At 38.8% G+C, this 25,420-nt stretch overlaps 1 protein-coding gene across 1 annotated transcript in view; it reads left to right on the forward strand.

Moving 5' to 3' along the window:
* Positions 1-25,420, forward strand: part of RSRC1 (arginine and serine rich coiled-coil 1) — a 1,121,477-nt gene that overhangs the window by 34,530 nt on the left and 1,061,527 nt on the right. The gene's annotated exons all lie outside the window — the stretch shown is intronic.

Below are 25,420 nucleotides of genomic sequence, written 5' to 3' on the forward strand. Positions count from 1 at the left end.
TCACAGATAAATATCTTAAACAAAACAGGCGCCAGGACTGACCCCTGAGGAACACCACTAGTAACAGCCCCCTCTGCTGAATGAACTCCATTTACTAAGACACTTTGTTTTCTGTCCTTAAGCCAGCATTCCACCCAGTTCACAATTTTTGAGTCTAGACCAAGGAGATACAGTTTGTGTGGGACGGTGTCAAATGCTGTGCTGAAATCTAGATATGCTACATCAACTGCTCCACCCTTGTCTAATAATTTTGTTACATAATCAAAGAAGTCAATAAGATTAGTCTGACATGATCTCCCTAAAGTAAAACCATGCTGATTTTGGTCCTCTAAATTGTTTGTCTTTATGTAAGTCATAATTCTTTCTGTTTTTTTGTTTTTGTTTTTTTTAATATTTTTTTGAGGTTTACAAACCGGTATGACATCAAGTTTGCACATTACAAATATTCATCCAATAAACTAAACAAAAAGATCATAAAAATTTACAAACACATTGGAATGTCAACTCACACTCCAAGGCATCAAATCTAATAACCATATACTGAAGGCGCACCAAGCCTCCATATATTGAAGGCACACCATGACTAACACATTAAAACTGTAATAAGCAGTGCCTTAAAGCTCAATCAGTGGCGTCACTAGGGGGGGTGCGGGCCGCACCTGGGTGACACCCTCCAGGGAGGGGGTGACACCAAAAAAAATAAAATTCAAAGAAATACAATGTAGAGATGCATAGATTATTTTATTAGAGGCCTTCATTTGTGAACATTAGTGGGACTGGGGAAGTTGTAGACACACAATTTTTTTGCCCCTTGAGCCAGTGCTGCAATTTCAACAAATAGTTTTCTTGGCTGCTTTTGCTTGTTTGTACTTTGCTCCTCCCCTGCCCAATTTCACTATGAATGTTTTGGGTGTGCCGTGGGGCTTGCAAAGTTGCGCTGCTAGCCTAAACCTGCCTATCTGTGCTCACTGCTCAGTGACATGCGGCCCAGGGCTGTGCACTGACAGACTTGGAACAGAGTCAGAGAGCAGAATTTTCATAGTTTGCGCGCCTAAACCTTTTCTTTAGTGATTTATTTTAGAGTGCTCTGTTTATCTTTCATTTGATGTTCTGCTGAGCCAGGGAGCAGCTCTAGGCATGAGCTTCATAATTAATGCAGTGCAGTTTACATATTTTGTATGTGTGTGTCTGAGTTTTTGTGTGTCTCAGTGTTTTTGTGTGTGTGTTTCCGAGTGTTTGTGTGTGCATCTGAGTATGTTTTTAAGTGTGTCTGAGTGTTTGTATGTGTGTTTGCCTGTGTTTTTGTGTGTGTCTGCTTTCTGGGGGGGGGGGGGGGGTGACACCATGACTTACCGCACCGGGTGACACCAACCCTAGTGACGCCACTGAGCTCAATAATAAGATACATAGAATTAAAGGTGCAAACTACATATTAAACCTTGTTTTTCCTTTTAATACCATAGTAAGGAACCCCCCAAAATATGACAAACAGAATAGACATAAGGAACACCCTAGCTAAGAAATAGTGGCCACTCTTGGACCACAGATATCAGATATAAGTAAGGGGTGGGAAGGAGGGAGAATGTTAACATGGCCACTCTTGGGTACTAATGATAAACGAGAAATCCCCTTGAATATATAGAAATTAAGGTAAAGCGTACCCCATTTAAGCATTGGTGGCCACTTACGGACCACATGTGGTAAATATAAGTAAGGGATAAATGCTGGGGGATACCGTAATAGGGAGTTATGGTACATTTTTTAGTGCACCCTCTAAGTTACTATAGGCCTTTATAGGGCCTCAAATTACACAGTAATTAAATAATATACTAACGTCTACACAGCTAAGAACCTTTTAGGAATATGAGATACCTCTCTTAGGCAAGTGGCACCCCCTGTGAAATAAAAACTATTTGTGGGCCCCACAGCTGTCTTATTGCTACCATTTCTGTATATTATCTTGTCACAGCAATATGTGTATATTTTACATAATAAAAGTATAGTCCGCAGACCTGTAAGATATATTTTAAGCCTATAAGCTATAGCATATGTAAATATTTATGCCAAGTTGAGGAACAGAATACAAGGTTATTATTGAATTAGTACTCTGGTACTTAGAAAAAACAATGGAATAGCATTTGATACGGCACATAGCTTAACTAGAACTAGTATGTTGCCCCTTACTGCAGTTGTATGATTGAGAGAAATAGTAAAATCAGGGATTTGCAAATATAGAAAACATTCTCATATAAACAGGCGAATAATATTACCAGAACACAAATGATAACACATAAAAATATTTACATATTGGGCCGGTATGAGCAGCACTTAACATATCGGGACCTTAGATTACTCCTTCATTAAGGTTAGCGCTGAGGATGGAAGGAGAGGGAATTGACAGCAATACCCTCAGCCAATGCATACATGACTATCGAACGGGCATAGGTTTTCTAACTATGCATAGAAACTAAACAGCCAAGCGTACATTAGCTACCAGGATCATATTGCGCTTGCCACAAAAATATTACCCCTAGGTATATTCTAGCAGGTCTAATCATATTGGTAGGTAAAAAGCATCAGCGCTACCAAGCTAAAGCATAGGGAAGGCACTCCAAAAATGGCAAAGCTTGGTATAGATACTTCTGTCCTCATCCAATTCCTACACATTGCTGCAGGAAACCTGCACAAACACCTCTGGGCAAATCCCGCAGATCATAGCCCACATTTCTGCATGGACTCTTATATATCACTGTCCCGCATATTCTCCTACCGGCCAGGTGAGTCAGAGGGGCCAACGCTGCAGCAGCTCTCAACGGAGCCGCCATGTTTGTATAGTCGGGCCCAAAGGCATCAGAGTTGCACACGTGGGAGCCGGCCGCTCTCCCCTGCACAACCCCTAAGCAGCCATCAAGGGGGCAATTGCTGGGCATCTTTCCCAGCTGGCATTGGTCCGCAGCCGATCCTCTGTCCCCTCCTGTACAAGGAATGAACGTAAGGGGAGCAGGTTGCATCAAACCAGCTGTGTCGCAAATATCTCTTGGTTCTTCTTCTTGATCCTTGTTAACCTGCAGCCACTCGCTCTCCAAATTAAGGGGCTTATAATTCTTTCTTTTAAGAGGCTTTCCATTAATTTCCCTACTACTGAAGTTAAACTAACTAGCCTGTAGTTACCAGATTCTTCTCTACCCTTTTTATGAAGAGGTATTACATTTGCTATTCTTCAATCATCTGGGACAGCTCCTGTTAAAGGGACAGTCTACACCAGAATTGTTATTGTTTTAAAAGATAGATAATCCCTTTTTTACCCATTTCCTAGTTTTGCATAACCAACACAGTTATATTTATATATTTTTTTACCTCTGTGATTATCTTGTATCTAAGCCTCTGCAGACTGCCCCTTTATTTCAGTTCTTTTGAAAGACTTGCAGTTTAGCCTATCAGTGATGGCTCCCAGGTAACTTCATGTGCATGAGCACAGTGTTATCTATATGAAAAACATGAACTAACACCCTCTAGTGGTGAAAAACCTTTTAAAATGCATTCTTAAGAGGCGGCCTTCAAGGTCTAAGAAATTAGCATATGAACCTCCTATGTTAAGCTTTCAGCTAAGAATACCAAGAGAACAAAGAAAAAATGGTGATAAAAGTAAATTGGAAAATTGTTTAAAATGACATGGCCTATCTGAATCATGAAAGTTTTTTTTTTTTTGGACTAGACTGTCCCTTTAATAGTGACTGATTAAACAGATCAGTTAATGGGACAGTTAGCACTGATCAAAGTTCTTTTAAAACCCTTGGATGAATATTATCAGGACCCACTGCTTTTTTAACCACATTTATTTTTGATAATGCTAACAAAACCTCTGTAAAAAGATTAGTGTTAAGCTGGTTTCTATTTTTCGTAGCATCCCTTAATGTAGACATTCGATCTCCACAATCTTTTGTGAAAACAGAACAGAAGTAATCATTGAGACAGTCTGCAATTTGCTTATCTCCTATTATTTTACCATCAACTGATTTCAATTTTACTATTCATACCTTATTTTTTCTTCTTTCACTGATGTATCTAAAGAATATTTTGTCCCCATGTTTTACTGACTGTGCTATCTTCTCTTCTGCATGAGATTTAACCTTCCTAAATAACTGCTTAGTCTTTTTTTTTTGTTGGAGTCTCCATATTTTCATATCATCATCTTATTGCGTGTCTAATTTTTATAAGCAATCTTTTTTGTCTTTACAGCATGTGCTACTTCTTTGGAAAACCAAATTGGTTTCTGCTTTCTTTTACTTTTACAGACATGTCTAATACAGTGTGCGGTTGCATCTAAAATAAAAGGACAGTAAACACCTTGCAATTTTTATATAAAATGATTAGTTGTTCAAATTAAACAATATATTTTAATTATTTATTTTGTCCCTTTTTTCATGTAAATTGAGCAATTTCTAATTCTCAGAACTTGGAATGCACCTTGCTGACCTGTCATGGATAACCCTGCTACATATCTGTCCCTAACTGGCTTTAGCAGAAAAATCGACTGCAAAACAATTTACTTTTTATTACCTTTATTACCATGACTAGCATTGTATCTGGACTAAAGCGCAGATTGGCTCCTCCAAATGAGGCAAATGGTTGGTGGAGCTTGAAAAATAACTTCAGTAAAAATTATGTTTGTTTTAAAAACACTTAGACTTGGCTGATATGTTATTCTATAGCAGCACAATAGAAATGTCTTGTAATTACAATGTGTTTACTGTTCCTTTTAAGATAAATCAATTTTAATAATTTTTTAAATAAACAATGAAAAAGTTAGCTAATTATATTTTTCTAGAGACCATAATTTTAGAATGGTGGTCAGTAAAATCAGCCCATTTAAAGGGACATGAAACCCAATTTTTTTTCTTTTCTGATTTAGAAAGAGCATGTCATTTTAAACATCTTTCTAATTTACTTCTATTATCTAATTTGCTTCATTCTCTTGATATCACTTGCTGAAAAGCATATCTAGATATGCTCAGTAGCTGCTGATTGGTTGCTGCACATAGAGGCCTTGTGTGATTGGCTCACACATGTGCATTGCTATTTCTTCAACAAAGGATATCTAAAGAACTGAGAAAATTAGATAATAGAAGTAAATTGGAAAGTTGTTTAAAATTACATGCCCTATCTGAATCATGAGTTTAATTTTGACTAGACTGCCCCTTTAATATGTCCTGGGGAGAACACTGCATTTAGTTTTAAATGAACAGTCTACACCAGAATGTTTTTTTGTTTAAAAAGATAGATAATCCCTTTATTACCCATTCCCCAGTTTTGCATAACCAACACGGTTATATTAATATGCTTTTTACCTTGTATCTAAGTCTCTGCAGACTGCCCCCGTTATTTCAGTTCTTTTGATAGACTTGCATTTTAGCCAATCAGTGCTGACTCCTAGGACGTGAGCACAATGTTATCTAATATGGCACACGTGAACTAACGCCCTCGAGTTGTGATAATTGTTTAAAAATGCATTCAGATAAGAGGCGGACTTCAAGGGCTAAGAAATTAGCATATGAGCCTCCTAGGTTTAGCTTTCAACTAAGAATATCAAGAGAACAAAGCAAAATTTATGATAAAAGTGCATTGGAATGTTGTTTAAAATTACATGTCCTATCTGAATCATGAAAGTTTATTTTTGACTAAACTGTACCTTTTAAAAGACCATTAAATACAGTAGAATAATATAATAAACAAATGGATAGTAAAAAGCCAATGCAATAGCACCTACTCAGCAGTAGATTTTGTCTTTAATTTGCTGGCCTCCTGTATCATGGGACAGCCATCAGCAAATCTCAGACTCCTACATGTATGCACTGTGTACTCTTGCACATGCTCAGAAGGAGCTAGTGCCTCAAAGTGTGCATTTAGATAATATAAGAAAATTAGCTTTTTTTAAAGTTGTCAAAATGTTGACTTTGGTGTCCCTTTAACTGTGTGTTTGATCTTCTGTTGGTTTACTATCCCATTTTATTGAATATTATATAATCTGATGAAGGGAGATTTGAAGTTTCCTATAAAGATGCAAATTGATATGTGGCAAAACTGCATAATATAAAAATATAGGAGCAGTGACTCCATGGCTTTTAGAAACAGATTATTACTTTGCTTTTGATGAGTTGATGTTACCATAAAATCGTGTCAATTTAGAAGGGGCTTGTAAAGAAGCCTCTATTTTAGGGAATTTCAAACCTATTCTCAAGCCTCCCTAACAGGCTAGAGTTTCAGGATTCCCTTTTGCGAGAGCAGGCTAAAAACCATGTTTACTAAACAGATGATTATTTCACCTGTGCTCTGGTCAGATATCCTGAAAATCTGACCTGTCAGGGAGGCCTGAGAGCAGGTCTGAAATCCCCTACTCTATTTTGATATATGGCTGCATAGGTAAGGGTTTAAAGGGACAGTATACTGTAAAAACATAATTTATGTAAGAACTTACCTGATAAATTCATTTCTTTCATATTAGCAAGAGTCCATGAGCTAGTGACGTATGGGATATACATTCCTACCAGGAGGGGCAAAGTTTCCCAAACCTCAAAATGCCTATAAATACACCCCTCACCACACCCACAATTCAGTTTAACGAATAGCCAAGAAGTGGGGTGATAAGAAAGGAGCGAAAGCATCAAAAATAAGGAATTGGAATAATTGTGCTTTATACAAAAAAATCATAACCACCACAAAAAAGGGTGGGCCTCATGGACTCTTGCTAATATGAAAGAAATGAATTTATCAGGTAAGTTCTTACATAAATTATGTTTTCTTTCATGTAATTAGCAAGAGTCCATGAGCTAGTGACGTATGGGATAATGATTACCCAAGATGTGGATCTTTCCACGCAAGAGTCACTAGAGAGGGAGGGATAAAATAAAGACAGCCAATTCCTGCTGAAAATAATCCACACCCAAAATAAAGTTTAATGAAAAACATAAGCAGAAGATTCAAACTGAAACCGCTGCCTGAAGTACTTTTCTACCAAAAACTGCTTCAGAAGAAGAAAATACATCAAAATGGTAGAATTTAGTAAAAGTATGCAAAGAGGACCAAGTTGCTGCTTTGCAAATCTGATCAATCGAAGCTTCATTCCTAAACGCCCAGGAAGTAGAAACTGACCTAGTAGAATGAGCTGTAATCCTTTGAGGCGGAGTTTTTTTTTTTTTGTTTTTTTTTTTTAAATATTTTTATTTTGAGCATACAAAAAAGAAAAAGTACAACAAACAGAGAGAGGGTACAGAGTCATGAACTTCTCCAGCTTAGACTTTTTAACACATTGTAAAAAGGAAAAAAACAGAAAAAAAATTACATTTACAAGTCTCTGTTCTCCCAGAACGAATAATAGTCCATATCTCTATCTCTCTCTCAAGATTTCCATGGCTCAGTTTTCCATTTTCTATTGTTTGAAATACCATATCATCGATAGCAGATATACAAATACCAACAAAATTTACACCGCAATTAGTTTACCTTTACAATTTTGATGAACAGTGTATCTTAATATTTTTCCACTAATCGCATCCTATTCACCCAAGAATTGCAATACCTCAGTGAAAAATAAATCTTATCTTTCTTTACTCCCTTCTTTATTTCTTTTCTTCCCTTCTTTTTTGGAACTTCCCCAATAATAAAAATAACCACACACAACAACAACGACAACAAAAGAAAAAGAAAGAAAAAAAAAAAAATTTTTGCTACTCTCTCTCCCTCTCCCCATCCCCCCCCCCCCCTTCCACCCGCCTGCCTTATATTTCCATGATTATTCTGTTTAGTTTAGCCATTGTATAGGTAATACTTCTGCTGCAATTAATTCAATAAATGGAACCGTATTTCTAAGTGGCTCTGTAAATTGTATTTGTTGCTCTATTGGCCATGAACAAATATACTTCTTCCATTTCTTGAAAAATTTTATAAATGTTTTTCGGGCATCCACTCTCAAGTTGTGTCTTTCAATAATCATCTGTAACTTTATGTTGTTAACTAGTTCACTTAAACTGGGAGCTTGTTTATTTTTCCATGTCTTAAATATTACATTGCGTGCAAGTAAAATCACAATATTCAGTAGTTGCCTGTCCCCCACTTTCTCCTTGTGGCACAAAAAGAATATTGCTGTGGAGTCTAATACCACCTTGTCACTGAGATATTTATTAACCCAAAATTGTACCTTTAACCAGTATTGTTGTACCTTGGGGCAACTCCAAAGGCAATGTAATATATTAGCCCTATCTTCACTGCATTTATGGCACACATTTTGTTGTGTGGTTACCCATTTACTCATTCTTTCCGGTGTTAAGTAATAGTTATTTATTAACTTGCATTGTGATTCTCTCAGATTGACCCTGTCTGTGGTCTCTTCTGCTCTTTTAATACTACTTGTTATGTCCTCTTCTTGTATATTACCAAAATATTTCATGAGTTGGTGTTTCAGTTTATTTATATGTTGTTGTCCTATATTTTTCAGTATCTGCTGGTACCAGTATGATATTGATCTAAAGCCTGCCTTATATAATTTTAAACCTGCCTCCGTAAACTCTTGCCCCCAGTCCATCCCATGTTCACTGTTTTTTGTTTCTATGTAGTGGCGAGTTTGTAGGTATGCAAAAAAATTCTTCGCCGGGAGTCTATATTCTGTTGCTAAATTTTCATATGTTTTAATCCCGGTGTTATCCAACATCTTTAGTTGTACAAATTCTTTAATACCTTTTTCCTGCCATTCCTGGAATACTATATTCTGAAACCCTGGTTGAAAATCCACGCACCCGATTATTGGTAATATTTTAGAGACCTGGTAATTTTGTCTTAAGATTTTACAATACTTCTGCCATGCGAGCACTACATTTGAACATGTTAGTAAATTGCTGATATTACTTGGTAACTTCTTGTGTGGGCAGTGTAATATGGCTTTTAAATTGAATGGTTTAACCATTTCTGCTTCCAACTTATAATATGTGACATAGTTTGATTCTGTGAGCCAGTCAAGGCCAAACTTTACTAGGGTAACAATATTGTAGTATTTGATACTTGGTAAGGCAAATCCCCCTACTTGCTTATTTTGTATTAATTTCTCCAACATAGGTGTGTCCGGTCCACGGCGTCATCCTTACTTGTGGGATATTCTCTTCCCCAACAGGAAATGGCAAAGAGCCCAGCAAAGCTGGTCACATGATCCCTCCTAGGCTCCGCCTTCCCCAGTCATTCTCTTTGCCGTTGCACAGGCAACATCTCCACGGAGATGGCTTAGAGTTTTTTGGTGTTTAAATGTAGTTTTTATTCTTCAATCAAGAGTTTGTTATTTTAAAATAGTGCTGGTATGTACTATTTACTCTGAAACAGAAAAGAGATGAAGATTTCTGTTTGTAAGAGGAAAATGATTTTAGCAACCGTTACTAAAATCGATGGCTGTTTCCACACAGGACTGTTGAGAGGAATTAACTTCAGTTGGGGGAAACAGTGAGCAGACTTTTGCTGCTTGAGGTATGACACATTTCTAACAAGACTTGGTAATGCTGGAAGCTGTCATTTTCCCTATGGGATCCGGTAAGCCATTTTTATTAAATAAGAATAAAGGGCTTCACAAGGGCTTTAAAGACTGGTAGACATTTTTCTGGGCTAAAACGATTGATTTATAAGCATTTTTAATAGTTTATAGCTTTGAGGAGTTATTTTATTCTTGGGAATTATGTTAAATAAACGGCAGGCACTGTATTGGACACCTTTTTCACTGGGGGCCTTCTCTAATCATAGGCAGAGCCTCATTTTCGCGCCACTAATGCGCAGTTGTTTTTGGGAAGCAAGGCATGCAGATGCATGTGTGAGGAGCTCAGATACATAGAAAAAGCTTACTGAAGGCGTCATTTGGTATCGTATTCCCCTCTGGGCTTGGTTGGGTCTCAGCAAAGCAGATACCAGGGACTGTATAGGGGTTAAATATAAAAACGGCTCCGGTTCCGTTATTTTAAGAGTTAAAGCTTTCAAATTTGGTGTGCAATACTTTTAAGGCTTTAAGACACTGTGGTGAAATTTTGGTGAATTTTGAACAATTCCTTCATACTTTTTCACATATTCAGTAATAAAGTGTGTTCAGTTTAAAATTTAAAGTGACAGTAACGGTTTTATTTTAAAACGTTTTTTGTACTTTGTTATCAAGTTTATGCCTGTTTAACATGTCTGAACTATCAGATAGACTATGTTCTGTATGTGAGGAAGCCAAGGTTCCTTCTCATTTAAATAGATGTGATGTATGTGACAAACAATTTAGAGAAAATGATGCCCAAGATGATTCCTCAAGCGAGGGGAGTAAGCATGGTACTGCATCATCCCCTCCTTCGTCTACGCCAGTCTTGCCCACACAGGAGGCCCCTAGTACATCTAGTGCGCCAATACTCCTTACTATGCAACAATTAACGGCTGTAATGGATAATTCTATCAAAAACATTTTAGCCAAAATGCCCACTTATCAGCGAAAGCGCGACTGCTCTGTTTTAGAAAATACTGAAGAGCATGAGGACGCTGATGATAATGGTTCTGACATGCCCCTACACCAGTCTGAGGGGGCCAGGGAGGTTTTGTCTGAGGGAGAAATTTCAGATTCAGCGAAAATTTCTCAACAAGCTGAACCTGATGTGATTACATTCAAATTTAAATTGGAACATCTCTGCGCTCTGCTTAAGGAGGTGTTATCTACTCTGGATGATTGTGACAATTTGGTCATTCCAGAGAAATTATGTAAGATGGACAAGTTCCTAGAGGTCCCGGGGCCCCCCGAAGCTTTTCCTATACCCAAGCGGGTGGCGGACATTGTAAACAAAGAATGGGAAAGGCCCGGCATACCTTTTGTCCCTCCCCCTATATTTAAGAAATTGTTTCCTATGGTCGACCCCAGAAAGGACTTATGGCAGATAGTCCCCAAGGTCGAGGGGGCGGTTTCTACTCTAAACAAACGCACTACTATCCCTATAGAAGATAGTTGTGCTTTCAAAGATCCTATGGATAAAAAATTAGAGGGTTTGCTTAAAAAGATGTTTGTTCAGCAAGGTTACCTTCTACAACCAATTTCATGCATTGTTCCTGTCACTACAGCAGCGTGTTTCTGGTTCGATGAACTAGAAAAGTCGCTCAATAAAGATTCTTCTTATGAGGAGATTATGGACAGAGTTCCCGCTCTTAAATTGGCTAACTCTTTTACTTTAGACGCCACTTTGCAATTGGCTAGATTAGCGGCGAAAAATTCAGGGTTTGCTATTGTGGCGCGCAGAGCGCTTTGGCTAAAATCTTGGTCAGCGGATGCGTCTTCCAAGAACAAATTGCTTAACATACCTTTCAAGGGGAAAACGCTGTTTGGCCCTGACTTGAAAGAGATTATTTCAGATATCACTGGGGGTAAGGGCCACGCCCTTCCTCAGGATAGGTCTTTTAAGGCTAAAAATAAACCAAATTTTCGTCCCTTTCGCAGAAACGGACCAGCCCCAAGTTCTACATCCTCTAAGCAAGAGGGTAATACTTCTCAAACCAAGCCAGCCTGGAGGCCAATGCAAGGCTGGAACAAAGGTAAGCAGGCCAAGAAACCTGCCACTGCTACCAAGACAGCATGAGATGTTGGCCCCCGATCCGGGACCGGATCTGGTGGGGGGCAGACTTTCTCTCTTCGCTCAGGCTTGGGCAAGAGATGTTCTGGATCCTTGGGCGCTAGAAATAGTCTCCCAAGGTTATCTTCTGGAATTCAAGGAGCTACCCCCAAGGGGGAGGTTCCACAGGTCTCAATTGTCTTCAGACCACATAAAAAGACAGGCATTCTTACATTGTGTAGAAGACCTGTTAAAAATGGGAGTGATTCATCCTGTTCCATTAGGAGAACAAGGGATGGGATTCTACTCCAATCTGTTCATAGTTCCCAAAAAAGAGGGAACATTCAGACCTATCTTAGATCTCAAGATCCTAAACAAATTTCTCAAGGTTCCATCGTTCAAAATGGAAACCATTCGGACAATTCTTCCTACCATCCAGGAAGGTCAATTCATGACCACGGTGGATTTAAAGGATGCGTATCTACATATTCCTATCCACAAAGAACATCATCGGTTCCTAAGGTTCGCCTTTCTGGACAAGCATTACCAGTTTGTGGCACTTCCATTCGGATTAGCCACTGCTCCAAGAATTTTCACAAAGGTACTAGGGTCCCTTCTAGCGGTGCTAAGACCAAGGGGCATTGCAGTAGTACCTTACTTGGACGACATACTGATTCAAGCGTCGTCTCTACCACAAGCAAAGGCTCATACGGACATTGTCCTGGCCTTTCTCAGATCTCACGGGTGGAAAGTGAACGTAGAAAAAAGCTCTCTATCTCCGTCAACAAGAGTTCCCTTCTTGGGAACAATAATAGACTCCTTAGAAATGAGGATTTTTCTGACAGAGGCCAGAAAATCAAAACTTCTAAGCTCTTGTCAAGTACTTCATTCTGTTCTTCTTCCTTCCATAGCGCAGTGCATGGAAGTAATAGGTTTGATGGTCGCGGCAATGGACATAGTTCCTTTTGCGCGAATTCATCTAAGACCATTACAACTGTGCATGCTCAGTCAGTGGAATGGGGATTATACAGACTTGTCTCCGACGATACAAGTAGATCAGAGGACCAGAGATTCACTCCGTTGGTGGCTGACCCTGGACAACCTGTCACAAGGGATGAGCTTCCGCAGACCAGAGTGGGTCATTGTCACGACCGACGCCAGTCTGGTGGGCTGGGGCGCGGTCTGGGAACCCCTGAAAGCTCAGGGTCTTTGGTCTCGGGAAGAATCTCTTCTCCCGATAAATATTCTGGAACTGAGAGCGATATTCAATGCTCTCAAGGCTTGGCCTCAGCTAGCAAAGGCCAAATTCATACGGTTTCAATCAGACAACATGACGACTGTTGCGTATATCAACCATCAGGGGGGAACAAGGAGTTCCCTGGCGATGGAAGAAGTGACCAAAATAATTCAATGGGTGGAGACTCACTCCTGCCACTTGTCTGCAATCCACATCCCAGGAGTGGAAAATTGGGAAGCGGATTTTCTGAGTCGTCAGACATTTCATCCGGGGGAGTGGGAACTCCATCCGGAAATCTTTGCCCAAATAATTCAATTGTGGGGCATTCCAGACATAGATCTGATGGCGTCTTGTCAGAACTTCAAGGTTCCTTGCTACGGGTCCAGATCCAGGGATCCCAAGGCGACTCTAGTGGATGCACTAGTAGCACCTTGGAGCTTCAACCTAGCTTATGTGTTCCCACCGTTTCCTCTCATTCCCAGGCTGGTAGCCAGGATCAAACAGGAGAGGGTATCGGTGATCTTGATAGCTCCTGCGTGGCCACGCAGGACTTGGTATGCAGATCTGGTGAATATGTCATCGGCTCCACCATGGAAGCTACCCTTGAGACAGGACCTTCTTGTTCAAGGTCCGTTCGAACATCCAAATCTGGCCTCACTCCAACTGACTGCTTGGAGATTGAACGCTTGATTTTATCAAAGCGAGGGTTCTCAGATTCTGTCATTGATACTCTTGTTCAGGCTAGAAAGCCTGTAACTAGAAAAATCTACCATAAAATATGGAAAAAATATATCTGTTGGTGTGAATCTAAAGGATTCCCATGGAACAAGATAAAAATTCCTAAGATTTTCCTTTCTTCAAGAAGGTTTGGAGAAAGGATTATCTGCAAGTTCTTTGAAGGGACAGATTTCTGCTTTATCTGTTTTACTTCACAAAAAGCTGGCGGCTGTGCCAGATGTTCAAGCTTTTGTTCAGGCTCTGGTTAGAATCAAGCCTGTTTACAAACCTTTGACTCCTCCTTGGAGTCTCAATTTAGTTCTTTCAGTTCTTCAGGGGGTTCCGTTTGAACCCCTACATTCCGTTGATATCAAGTTATTATCTTGGAAAGTTTTGTTTTTGGTTGCAATTTCTTCTGCTAGAAGAGTTTCAGAGTTATCTGCTCTGCAGTGTTCTCCTCCTTATCTGGTGTTCCATGCAGATAAGGTGGTGTTGCGTACTAAACCTGGTTTTCTTCCGAAAGTTGTTTCTAACAAAAATATTAACCAGGAGATAGTCGTGCCTTCTTTGTGTCCGAATCCAGTTTCAAAGAAGGAACGTTTGTTGCACAATTTGGATGTAGTTCGTGCTCTAAAATTCTATTTAGAGGCTACAAAGGATTTCAGACAAACATCTTCCTTGTTTGTTGTTTATTCTGGTAAAAGGAGAGGTCAAAAAGCAACTTCTACCTCTCTCTCTTTTTGGCTTAAAAGCATCATCAGATTGGCTTATGAGACTGCCGGACGGCAGCCTCCTGAAAGAATCACAGCTCATTCCACTAGGGCTGTGGCTTCCACATGGGCCTTCAAGAACGAGGCTTCTGTTGATCAGATATGTAAGGCAGCGACTTGGTCTTCACTGCACACTTTTACCAAATTTTACAAATTTGATACTTTTGCTTCTTCTGAGGCTATTTTTGGGAGAAAGGTTTTGCAAACCGTGGTGCCTTCCATCTAGGTGACCTGATTTGCTCCCTCCCATCATCCGTGTCCTAAAGCTTTGGTATTGGTTCCCACAAGTAAGGATGACGCCGTGGACCGGACACACCTATGTTGGAGAAAACAGAATTTATGTTTACCTGATAAATTGCTTTCTCCAACGGTGTGTCCGGTCCACGGCCCGCCCTGGTTTTTTGATCAGGTCTGATGATTTATTTTCTCTAACTACAGTCACCACGGTATCATATGATTTCTCCTATGCAAATATTCCTCCTTTACGTCGGTCGAATGACTGGGGAAGGCGGAGCCTAGGAGGGATCATGTGACCAGCTTTGCTGGGCTCTTTGCCATTTCCTGTTGGGGAAGAGAATATCCCACAAGTAAGGATGACGCCGTGGACCGGACACACCGTTGGAGAAAGCAATTTATCAGGTAAACATAAATTCTGTTTTTTCCATTGACATACGCCCTTTCTTCTTCCCCCAAATAAACCTTCCACATGCCCTGTTATATTTATCCAGATCCTTTCTAGAAATAAAAATGGGAAGATTTTGCATCAAAAACAGTATTTTTGGAAAGAAGATTGTTTTTAACAGCATAACCCTAGCTGATAGGGATAGATAGTACATGTTCCATTTGTCTAAATCTAGTTGTATATTATCAAAAATATCTCTATAATTTAACTGGTACCATTCTCTGGGGTCCCTGCTTATTCTAATTCCCAGATAATTAATATAGTTTACTTCCTTGAATATGCAGTTTCGACTATATCTGTTTTTTTCCACCCACATGAGTTCTGATTGATTAGGGTTAATTTTGTATCCTGTAAAGGAACTAAAATTGCCTATAATTCCCAGCACTAACGGGATACTACTAACAGTATCTTTTAAAAACAATAATATGTCGTCAGCATATAAAGATATCGTCATTTTTTGGCTACCTATTTCTACCGCTTGTACTTTCTGCCTGATATAAATTGCTAGGGGCTCCAGCGCTAAGTCAAACAGCAAGGGTGATAGTGGACACCCCTGCCGCGTACCCTTTCCGAGCGTTATATACTGTGATAATTCCCCATTTACTAGTAATTGTGATCTTGGTTTGTTGTATATTGACTCTATCAGCTGTATAATATTTCCTGAAAACCCAAACTTTTCCAGGGCTGAAAACAGATGGTCCCATACGATGGAGTCAAAGGCCTTCTCGGCATCAATTGTGATGACTGCAAGATCCCCAACTCCATCGCATGGGACCCGCCGTCCCCCCCCCTTACCTATATAATTGTAGTAATCTAGCATTGTTAGGACTCTTCGCATATTTCGTACTGCGTTTCTCCCTGGTATGAAGCCTGCCTGATCGGGGTGTATTAGTTCCCCTATAATTCTTTTCAATCTCTCTGCGATAACCTTTGAGGCGGAGTTTTACCCGACTCAACATAGGCAAGATGAATTAAAGATTTCAACCAAGATGCCAAAGAAATGGCAGAAGCTTTCTGGCCTTTTCTAGAACCGGAAAAGATAACAAATAAACTAGAAGTCTTTCGGAAAGACTTAGTAGCTTCAACATAATATTTCAAAGCTCTAACAACATCCAAAGAATGTAACGATTTCTCCTTAGAATTCTTAGGATTAGGACATAATGAAGGAACCACAATTTCTCTACTAATGTTGTTGGAATTCACAACTTTAGGTAAAAATTCGAAAGAAGTTCGCAACACTGCCTTATCCTGATGAAAAATCAGAAAAGGAGACTCACAAGAAAGAGCAGATAATTCAGAAACTCTTCTGGCAGAAGAGATTGCCAAAAGGAACAAAACTTTCCAAGAAAGTAATTTAATGTCCAATGAATGCATAGGTTCAAACGGAGGAGCTTGAAGAGCCCCTAGAACCAAATTCAAACTCCAAGGAGGAGAAATTGACTTAATGACAGGTTTTATATGAACCAAAGCTTGTACAAAACAATGAATATCAGGAAGATTAGCAATCTTTCTGTGAAAAAGAACAGAAAGAGCAGAGATTTGTCCTTTCAAGGAACTTGCGGACAAACCTTTATCTAAACCATCCTGAAGAAACTGTAAAATTCTTGGAATTCTAAAAGAATGCCAAGAAAATGATGAGAAAGACACCAAGAAATATAAGTCTTCCAGACTCTATAATATATCTCTCTGGATACAGATTTACGAGCCTGTAACATAGTATTAATCACAGAGTCAGAGAAACCTCTTTGACTAAGAATCAAGCGTTCAATCTCCATACCTTTAAATTTAAGGATTTGAGATTCTGATGGAAAAAAGGACCTTGCGACAGAAGGTCTGGTCGTAGCGGAAGAGTCCACGGATGGCAAGAGGCCATCCGGACAAGATCCGCATACCAAAACCTGTGAGGCCATGCCGGAGCTACCAGCAGAACAAACGAGCATTCCTTCAGAATCTTGGAGATTACTCTTGGAAGAAGAACTAGAGGCGGAAAGATATAGGCAGGATGATACTTCCAAGGAAGTGACAATGCATCCACTGCTTCCGCTTGAGGATCCCTGGATCTGGACAGATACCTGGGAAGTTTCTTGTTTAGATGAGAGGCCATCAGATCTATTTCTGGAAGTCCCCACATTTGAACAATCTGAAGAAATACCTCTGGGTGAAGAGACCATTCGCCCGGATGTAACGTTTGGCGACTGAGATAATCCGCTTCCCAATTGTCTATACCTGGGATATGAACCGCAGAGATTAGACAGGAGCTGGATTCCGCCCAAACCAGAATTCGAGATACTTCTTTCATAGCCAGAGGGCTGTGAGTCCCTCCTTGATGATTGATGTATGCCACAGTTGTGACATTGTCTGTCTGAAAACAAATGAACGATTCTCTCTTCAGAAGAGGCCAAGACTGAAGAGCTCTGAAAATTGCACGGAGTTCCAAAATATTGATCGGTAATCTCACCTCCTGAGATTCCCAAACTCCTTGTGCCGTCAGAGATCCCCACACAGCTCCCCAACCTGTGAGACTTGCATCTGTTGAAATTACAGTCCAGGTCGGAAGCACAAAAGAAGCCCCCTGAATTAAACGATGGTGATCTGTCCACCACGTTAGAGAGTGTCGTACAATCAGTTTTAAAGATATTAATTGAGATATCTTTGTGTAATCCCTGCACCATTTATTCAGCATACAGAGCTGAAGAGGTCGCATGATCGCGTCCGATGCAGCAGTCATAAGACCTAGAATTTCCATGCATAAGGCTACCGAAGGGAATGATTGTGACTGAAGGTTTCGACAAGCTGAAATAAATTTTAGACTTCTCTTGTCTGTTAAAGACAGAGTCATGGACACTGAATCTATCTGGAAACCCAGAAAAGTTACCCTTGTCTGAGGAATCAATGAACTTTTTGGTAAATTGATCCTCCAACCATGATCTTGAAGAAACAACACAAGTCGATTCGTATGAGATTCTGCTAAATGTAAAGACTGAGCAAGTACCAAGATATCGTCCAAATAAGGAAATACCACAATACCCTGTTCTCTGATTACAGACAGAAGGGCACCGAGAACTTTTGTAAAAATTCTTGGAGCTGTAGCTAGGCCAAACGGCAGAGCCACAAACTGGTAATGCTTGTCCAGAAAAGAGAATCTCAGGAACTGATAATGATCTGGATGAATCGGAATATGCAGATAAGCATCCTGTAAATCTATTTTGGACATATAATGCCCTTGCTGAACAAAAGGCAAGATAGTCCTTACAGTTACCATTTTAAACGTTGGTATCCTTACATAACGATTCAATATTTTTAGATCCAGAACTGGTCTGAAGGAATTCTCCTTCTTTGGTACAATGAAGAGATTTGAATAAAACCCCATCCCCTGTTCCAGAACTGGAACTGGCATAATTACTCCAGCCAACTCTAGATCTGAAACACAATTCAGAAATGCTTGAGCTTTCACTGGATTTACTGGGACACGGGAAAGAAAAAATCTCTTTGCAGGAGGTCTCATCTTGAAACCAATTCTGTACCCTTCTGAAACAATGTTCTGAATCCAAAGATTGTGAACAGAATTGATCCAAATTTCTTTGAAAAAACGTAACCTGCCCCCTACCAGCTGAGCTGGAATGAGGGCCGCACCTTCATGTGGACTTAGAAGCAGGCTTTGCCTTTCTAGAAGGCTTGGATTTATTCCAGACTGGAGATGGTTTCCAAACTGAAACTGCTCCTGAGGATGAAGGATCAGGCTTTTGTTCTTTGTTGAAACGAAAGGAACGAAAACGATTATTAGCCCTGTTTTTACCCTTAGATTTTTTATCCTGTGGTAAAAAAGTTCCTTTCCCACCAGTAACAGTTGAGATAATGGAATCCAATTGAGAACCAAATAATTTGTTACCCTGGAAAGAAATGGAAAGTAGAGTTGATTTAGAAGCCATATCAGCATTCCAAGTTTTAAGCCATAAAGCTCTTCTAGCTAAAATAGCTAGAGACATAAACCTGACATCAACTCTGATAATATCAAAAATGGCATCACAGATAAAATTATTAGCATGCTGAAGAAGAATAATAATATTATGAGAATCATGATCTGTTACTTGTTGCGCTAAAGTCTCCAACCAAAAAGTTGAAGCTGCAGCAACATCAGCCAAAGATATAGCAGGTCTAAGAAGATTACCTGAACACAGATAAGCTTTTCTTAGAAAGGATTCAATTTTCCTATCTAAAGGATCTTTAAACGAAGTACCATCTGACGTAGGAATAGTAGTACGTTTAGCAAGGGTAGAAATAGCCCCATCAACTTTAGGGATTTTGTCCCAAAATTCTAATCTGTCAGACGGCACAGGATATAATTGCTTAAAACGTTTAGAAGGAGTAAATGAATTACCCAATTTATCCCATTCTCTGGAAATTACTTCAGAAATAGCATTAGGAACAGGAAAAACTTCTGGAATAACCACAGGAGATTTAAACACCTTATCTAAACGTTTAGAATTAGTATCAAGAGGACCAGAATCCTCTATTTCTAAAGCAATTAGTACTTCTTTAAGTAAAGAACGAATAAATTCCATTTTAAATAAATATGAAGATTTATCAGCATCAATCTCTGAGACAGAATCCTCTGAACCAGAAGAGTCATCAGAATCAGAATGATGATGTTCATTTAAAAATTCATCTGTAGAGAGAGAAGTTTTAAAAGATTTTTTATGTTTACTAGAAGGAGAAATAACAGACATAGCCTTCTTGATGGATTCAGAAACAAAATCTCTTATGTTATCAGGAACATTCTGCACCTTAGATGTTGAGGGAACTGCAACAGGCAATGGTACATTACTAAAGGAAATATCTGCTTTAACAAGTTTGTCATGACAATTAATACAAACAACAGCCGGAGGAATAGCTACCAAAAGTTTACAGCAGATACACTTAGCTTTGGTAGTTCCAGCACTAGACAGCGATTTTCCTGAAGTATCTTCTGACTCAGATGCAACGTGAGACATCTTGCAATATGTAAGAGAAAAAACAACATATAAAGCAAAATTGATAAAATTCCTTAAATGACAGTTTCAGGAATGGGAAAAAATGCCAATAAACAAGCTTCTAGTAACCAGAAGCAAAGAAAAAATCAGACTGAAATAATGTGGAGACAAAAGCGACGCCCATATTTTTTGGCGCCAAATAATACGCCCACATTGTTTGGCGCCTAAATGCTTTTTGGCGCCAAAAATGACGCCACATCCGGAACGCCGACATTTTTGGCGCAAAAGGACGTCAAAAAATGACGCAACTTCCGGCGACACGTATGACGCCGGAAACAGAAAAGATTTTTTGCGCCAAAAAAGTCAGCGCCAAGAATGACGCAATAAAATGAAGCATTTTCAGCCCCCGCGAGCCTAACAGCCCACAGGGAAAAAAAGTCAAATTTTTAAGGTAAGAAAAAATGATTAATTCAAACGCATTATCCCAAATATGAAACTGACTGTCTGAAAATAAGGAATGTTGAACATTCTGAGTCAAGGCAAATAAATGTTTGAATACATATATTTAGAACTTTATAAATAAAGTGCCCAACCATAGCTTAGAGTGTCACAGAAAATAAGATTTACTTACCCCAGGACACTCATCTACACGTTTGTAGAAAGCCAAACCAGTACTGAAACGAAAATCAGCAGAGGTAATGGTATATAAATAAGAGTATATCGTCGATCTGAAAAGGGAGGTAAGAGATGAATCTCTACGACCGATAACAGAGAACCTATGAAAAAGACCCCGTAGAAGGAGATCACTGCATTCAAATAGGCAATACTCTCCTCACATCCCTCTGACATTCACTGCACGCTGAGAGGAAAACCGGGCTCCAACTTGCTGCGGAGCGCATATCAACGTAGAATCTAGCACAAACTTCACCACCTCCATAGGAGGCAAAGTTTGTAAAACTGAATTGTGGGTGTGGTGAGGGGTGTATTTATAGGCATTTTGAGGTTTGGGAAACTTTGCCCCTCCTGGTAGGAATGTATATCCCATACGTCACTAGCTCATGGACTCTTGCTAATTACATGAAAGAAATAGTTTTTCCCTTAATGTGTTTACAATTGCTTTTTTACCAACTGCAGAGTAAAAAATGTATGAAAATTTGCTTTTTAAGGTTTATTTGTGTATATTAAAGCTCTGATTTTGTGTTTTGAAGCCACAGCCTAATAAAATAGGTTGAGCTTGTAGGTATAATCAGATCTCATTACTGTATCACATTGTGCACATATACCTGCTTCTTTATCTTATATCTGTCCTTAAAACAATCCCCAATACTTTGAGAGAACAATGGAAAATCAACATTTTATCACCTTATCTCTGCTTTATCACACTGGGAGTGTAATTTCTTCTGCTGGCTGTGTTTACAAAGCTTATCTATAGCTGGTACGCGCGGCCACAAACTTTCAGAATAGGTGGGGATACCACATGCTAAATTAACAATTTCAAATGCCGATATAAGGGTAAAGGAGCTACTTGTAAACAATTTAATACACTCCAGCAGGTAAAGTGGATCATTGGGAACAAATTAAAGGGGAGAACATTTTTGAGTAAACTGCCCCTTTAATATATAACCCAATTTCTAACCGTTTAAAGGACCACTCAATGCAGTAGAATTGCATAAATAACAAGTGCATAATAAAAAAACAATGATTTAACACCTACTCTAAATTTAAAATAGATGTAATTTTTTTCTGACAAATTTAATTTTTTCTCCCATTTTCCAGCCCCCTGTATTATGTGACAGACATCAGCCAGTCAGACTAGTATACATATTCCCTGTGAGCTTGTGCACATGTTCAGTAGGATCTTGTTCCCCAGAAAGTGTGCATATAAAGATACTGTGCAAAATTTGGCAATGGAAGCAAATTGGAAAGTGTCTTAAAACTACATGCTTTTTCTTAATCATAAAAGTTTATTTTGACTTGAGTGTCCCTTTAACCCCTTAACGACCAGCACTGTACCCTGTACGACGCTGGTGGTTATGGCCTTAAAGGGACATTAAACCCCAAAAATTTATTTCATGATTCAGATAGAGGATACAATTTTTAAAAAGTTTCCAATTTACTTCTATTATCATTTTTTTTAATTCTCATGTTATTCTTTGTTGAAGAGATACCTACGTAGGTAGCGTGCACATGCCTGAAGCACTACACGACAGGAAATAGTGCTGCCATCTAGTGCCCCTGATAATGTATAAAATTTTTGCAAAACTGCTGCTATATAGTGCTGCAGACACGTGCACACTCTTGAGCTTACATTTCTGCTTTTCCACAAAGGATAACAAGAAAACTAAGAAAATATGATAATAGAAGTAAATTAGAAAGTTGTTTAAAATGTTATGTTCTATCTAAATCATGAAATAACAAAAATTGGGTTTTATGTCCCTTTAAGGCGTCGCTGCAGTCCTGGGCTTCTCTCTGCTGCGATCTCGCAGATTTGTCGATGTAGAGAGGGCCACAGTGATGGTGCCGATCGTTGGTGGCTGGGAGCCATAGCAGGGAGGTGGGTGGGCGGCCTATCTCTGGAGCTGTGTCCGGTCCAGCGGGGATCTCTGCCGTTAATGCGCGGGAGCGCCCGCTTCAGATCACAGTAAAGTGATCGTGTGAGGGAAGATGGGTAAGGGAATGTGGGAGAGAGAGGGGGCATAAGTGTGGGGGAATAAAGGTTGGAAAAGAGATGTGGGAGGGAGGGGAGATATAAATGATGCGGATAAAAAAGGATGGGGTTAAAAATAAAATAAAGCCAAATTTTATTGCAAAGTGGGTACTGCCAGTACCCAAGATGGCGGCAATTCGGTAGAGGGGGGAGGTTTAGTGAGCTGTTTGGGGGAGATCAGGGAGGTTGGGGGCTAAGGGGGGATCCAACACTGCAGAATAATATATATATAAAAAAGGCTTATTTTAGTACTGGCAGACTTTCTGCCAGTACTTATGATGGTGGTGACAATTGTGATGTGGGGGAGGGCAGAGACCTGTTTGAGGGGGGTCAGGGAGGGATCAGGTGGTGGGATGCATCAGGTGGGAGGCTGATCTCTACACTAAAGCTAAAATTAACCCTGTGTGGTGCGCGGCAGCATTTAGCGGCCTTCTAATTGCCAAAAAGTAATGCCAAAGCCATACATGTCTATTTCTGAACAAAGAGGATCCCAGAGAAGCATTTACAACCATTTGTGTCATAATAGCACAAGCTGTTTGTAAATAATTTCAGTGAGAAACCTAACATTTGTGAAAAAGTTAGTGAAAAGTGAAAGAATTTTTGTATTTGATCGCATTTGGCGGTGAAATGGTTGCATGAAATATACCAAAATGGGCCTAGATCAATAATTTGGGTTGTCTACTAAAAAAATATATATACATGTGAAGGGTTGTTCAGTGATTCCTGACAGATATCAGTGTTACAATGTAACTTTCGCTAATTTAAAAAAAAAAAAAAAAAAAATGGTTTGGAAAAAGCAAAGTGCTACTTGTACTTATTGCCCCATAACTTGCAAAAAAAGCAAAAAACATGTAAACATTGTGTATTTCCAAACTCAGGACAAAATTTAGAAACTATTTAGCATGGGTGTTTTTTTTGGTGGTTGTAGATGTGTAACAGATTTTGGGGGACAAAGTAAGAAAGTTTTTTTTTTCTTTTCATCATATTTTATATTTTTTTGTATAGTAAATTATAAGATATGATGAAAATAATGGTATCTTTAGAACTTCCATTTAATAGCGATAAAAACGGTATATAATATATGTGGGTACAGTAAATGAGTAAGAGGAAAATTACAGCTAAAGACAAACACCGCAGAAATGTAAAAATAGCCCTGGTTCTTAAGGGTAAGAAATTGAAAAATGGTCTGGTCCTTAAGGGGTTAAGTTACAAAAGGTAAGAAAAATTCACAGTACAATGTCAGTTATCTATTCTATTTTACATGCTGGGCTGTATTAAAGTGTTTACCAATGGTGTCTCTCTTTACTTTGTCTTTTTGAGTAACTGTTTTTGCCTTTTAAAAGTGCCACCTTTAGTAACAAAAGGGAATGTTGTAGTATTCTCCATAGACGAGGCATGAAACCAGCATCAGCTGCCGGAGTGCAAGCGAGCCCATACCATTTAAAAGGTTGCTCCGTCGGCTGCAAGGAGCAGAATGAACTCTATTAGCTATTTGCCCGAGTACTTTGTTCCTTTAACATTTTTTTCAGGCAGTACAATATTTTTGATATGTAAATGTTTGTGTCATATGCGTTATGTATGTGTGTTCATGTGTGCATATGTGTGTGTGTGTGTGTGTATATATATATATATATATATATATATATATATATATATATATATATATATATATATATATATATATATATATATATATATATATATATATATATATATATATATATATATATTAGGGTTGCACCGATACCATTTTTTTAAGACCGAGTACAAGTACCGATACTTTTTTTTTTAATGCACAATACAGACTAATTATTTAAGATTCCTTCTTTATAATTATGAAGGATTGTAACTTAAAAGACATTATGAAATAATAAAACTGTTTTATTTGTCATAAAGTTCACAGAACATGTTTATAAATAAAAATATTACAATAAAATATATTAATAATAATAACAAATATAAAATCACAACCAACCAAAAGTGCAATACAGTAAAAAATAGAAAAATAGTAAAAATAGAACAGTGCACTGTTTAATCATGGGGAACAACACTATGGGCTAAATTACATTTGACTGGTACGTTTTACCAATGCTATGCTAAAGTCTATGGAGTTGGAAATGTGAACAAAGCATTGATAAAGCTTACCAATAAAATGTAATCTAAATCTAGTCCTATAATTGCAGGATGAGTGTTCATTGGAATTAACTTAATTTTTGCCATGAGTACTAATCCTGTAATTATATAAACTAACCTATGGATGTTCCTCAGAGTACAGTATGTTTTGAACCTCATTGTGCAAGATGAGAACTAGCAGTAAAAAAGGCAATTTAGCAATTAGAATAATAATAAGTTAGTGGCAAGTTCTTTTTAAGGAACAGAACAGAAGCCTCTCTGCATGCTCAGCTATAAGTCTGTTTTTGCTATCAGTAAGGAGGTTTGACGCTAAATTGAACAGTCTTTCACTTTCCACACTACTGCATGGGGCAGAAAGATATTTTTGGACCATTTTAGCCAGAGCTGGAAATCTCAGTTTATTAACTGACCAGTACTTCAGAGGTTTGTCTGAACGAGGTATAGTGATCTCTCCTACAATAAAACAAATAACAGCAATTTGTATTGGCAACACAGTAGTAAACAATTTTTAGTTTAGTCTCCACTTCCACTTAAAATGAAATGGGAACATGCAGTATGAAAAAACGCCACAAGATAGCATATGGGTAGGAAGTGGAGGTATCGGTATAAG

Source organism: Bombina bombina, chromosome 4, assembly GCF_027579735.1.
Source record: "Bombina bombina isolate aBomBom1 chromosome 4, aBomBom1.pri, whole genome shotgun sequence".
NCBI classification, from domain to species: Eukaryota; Metazoa; Chordata; class Amphibia; order Anura; family Bombinatoridae; genus Bombina; species Bombina bombina.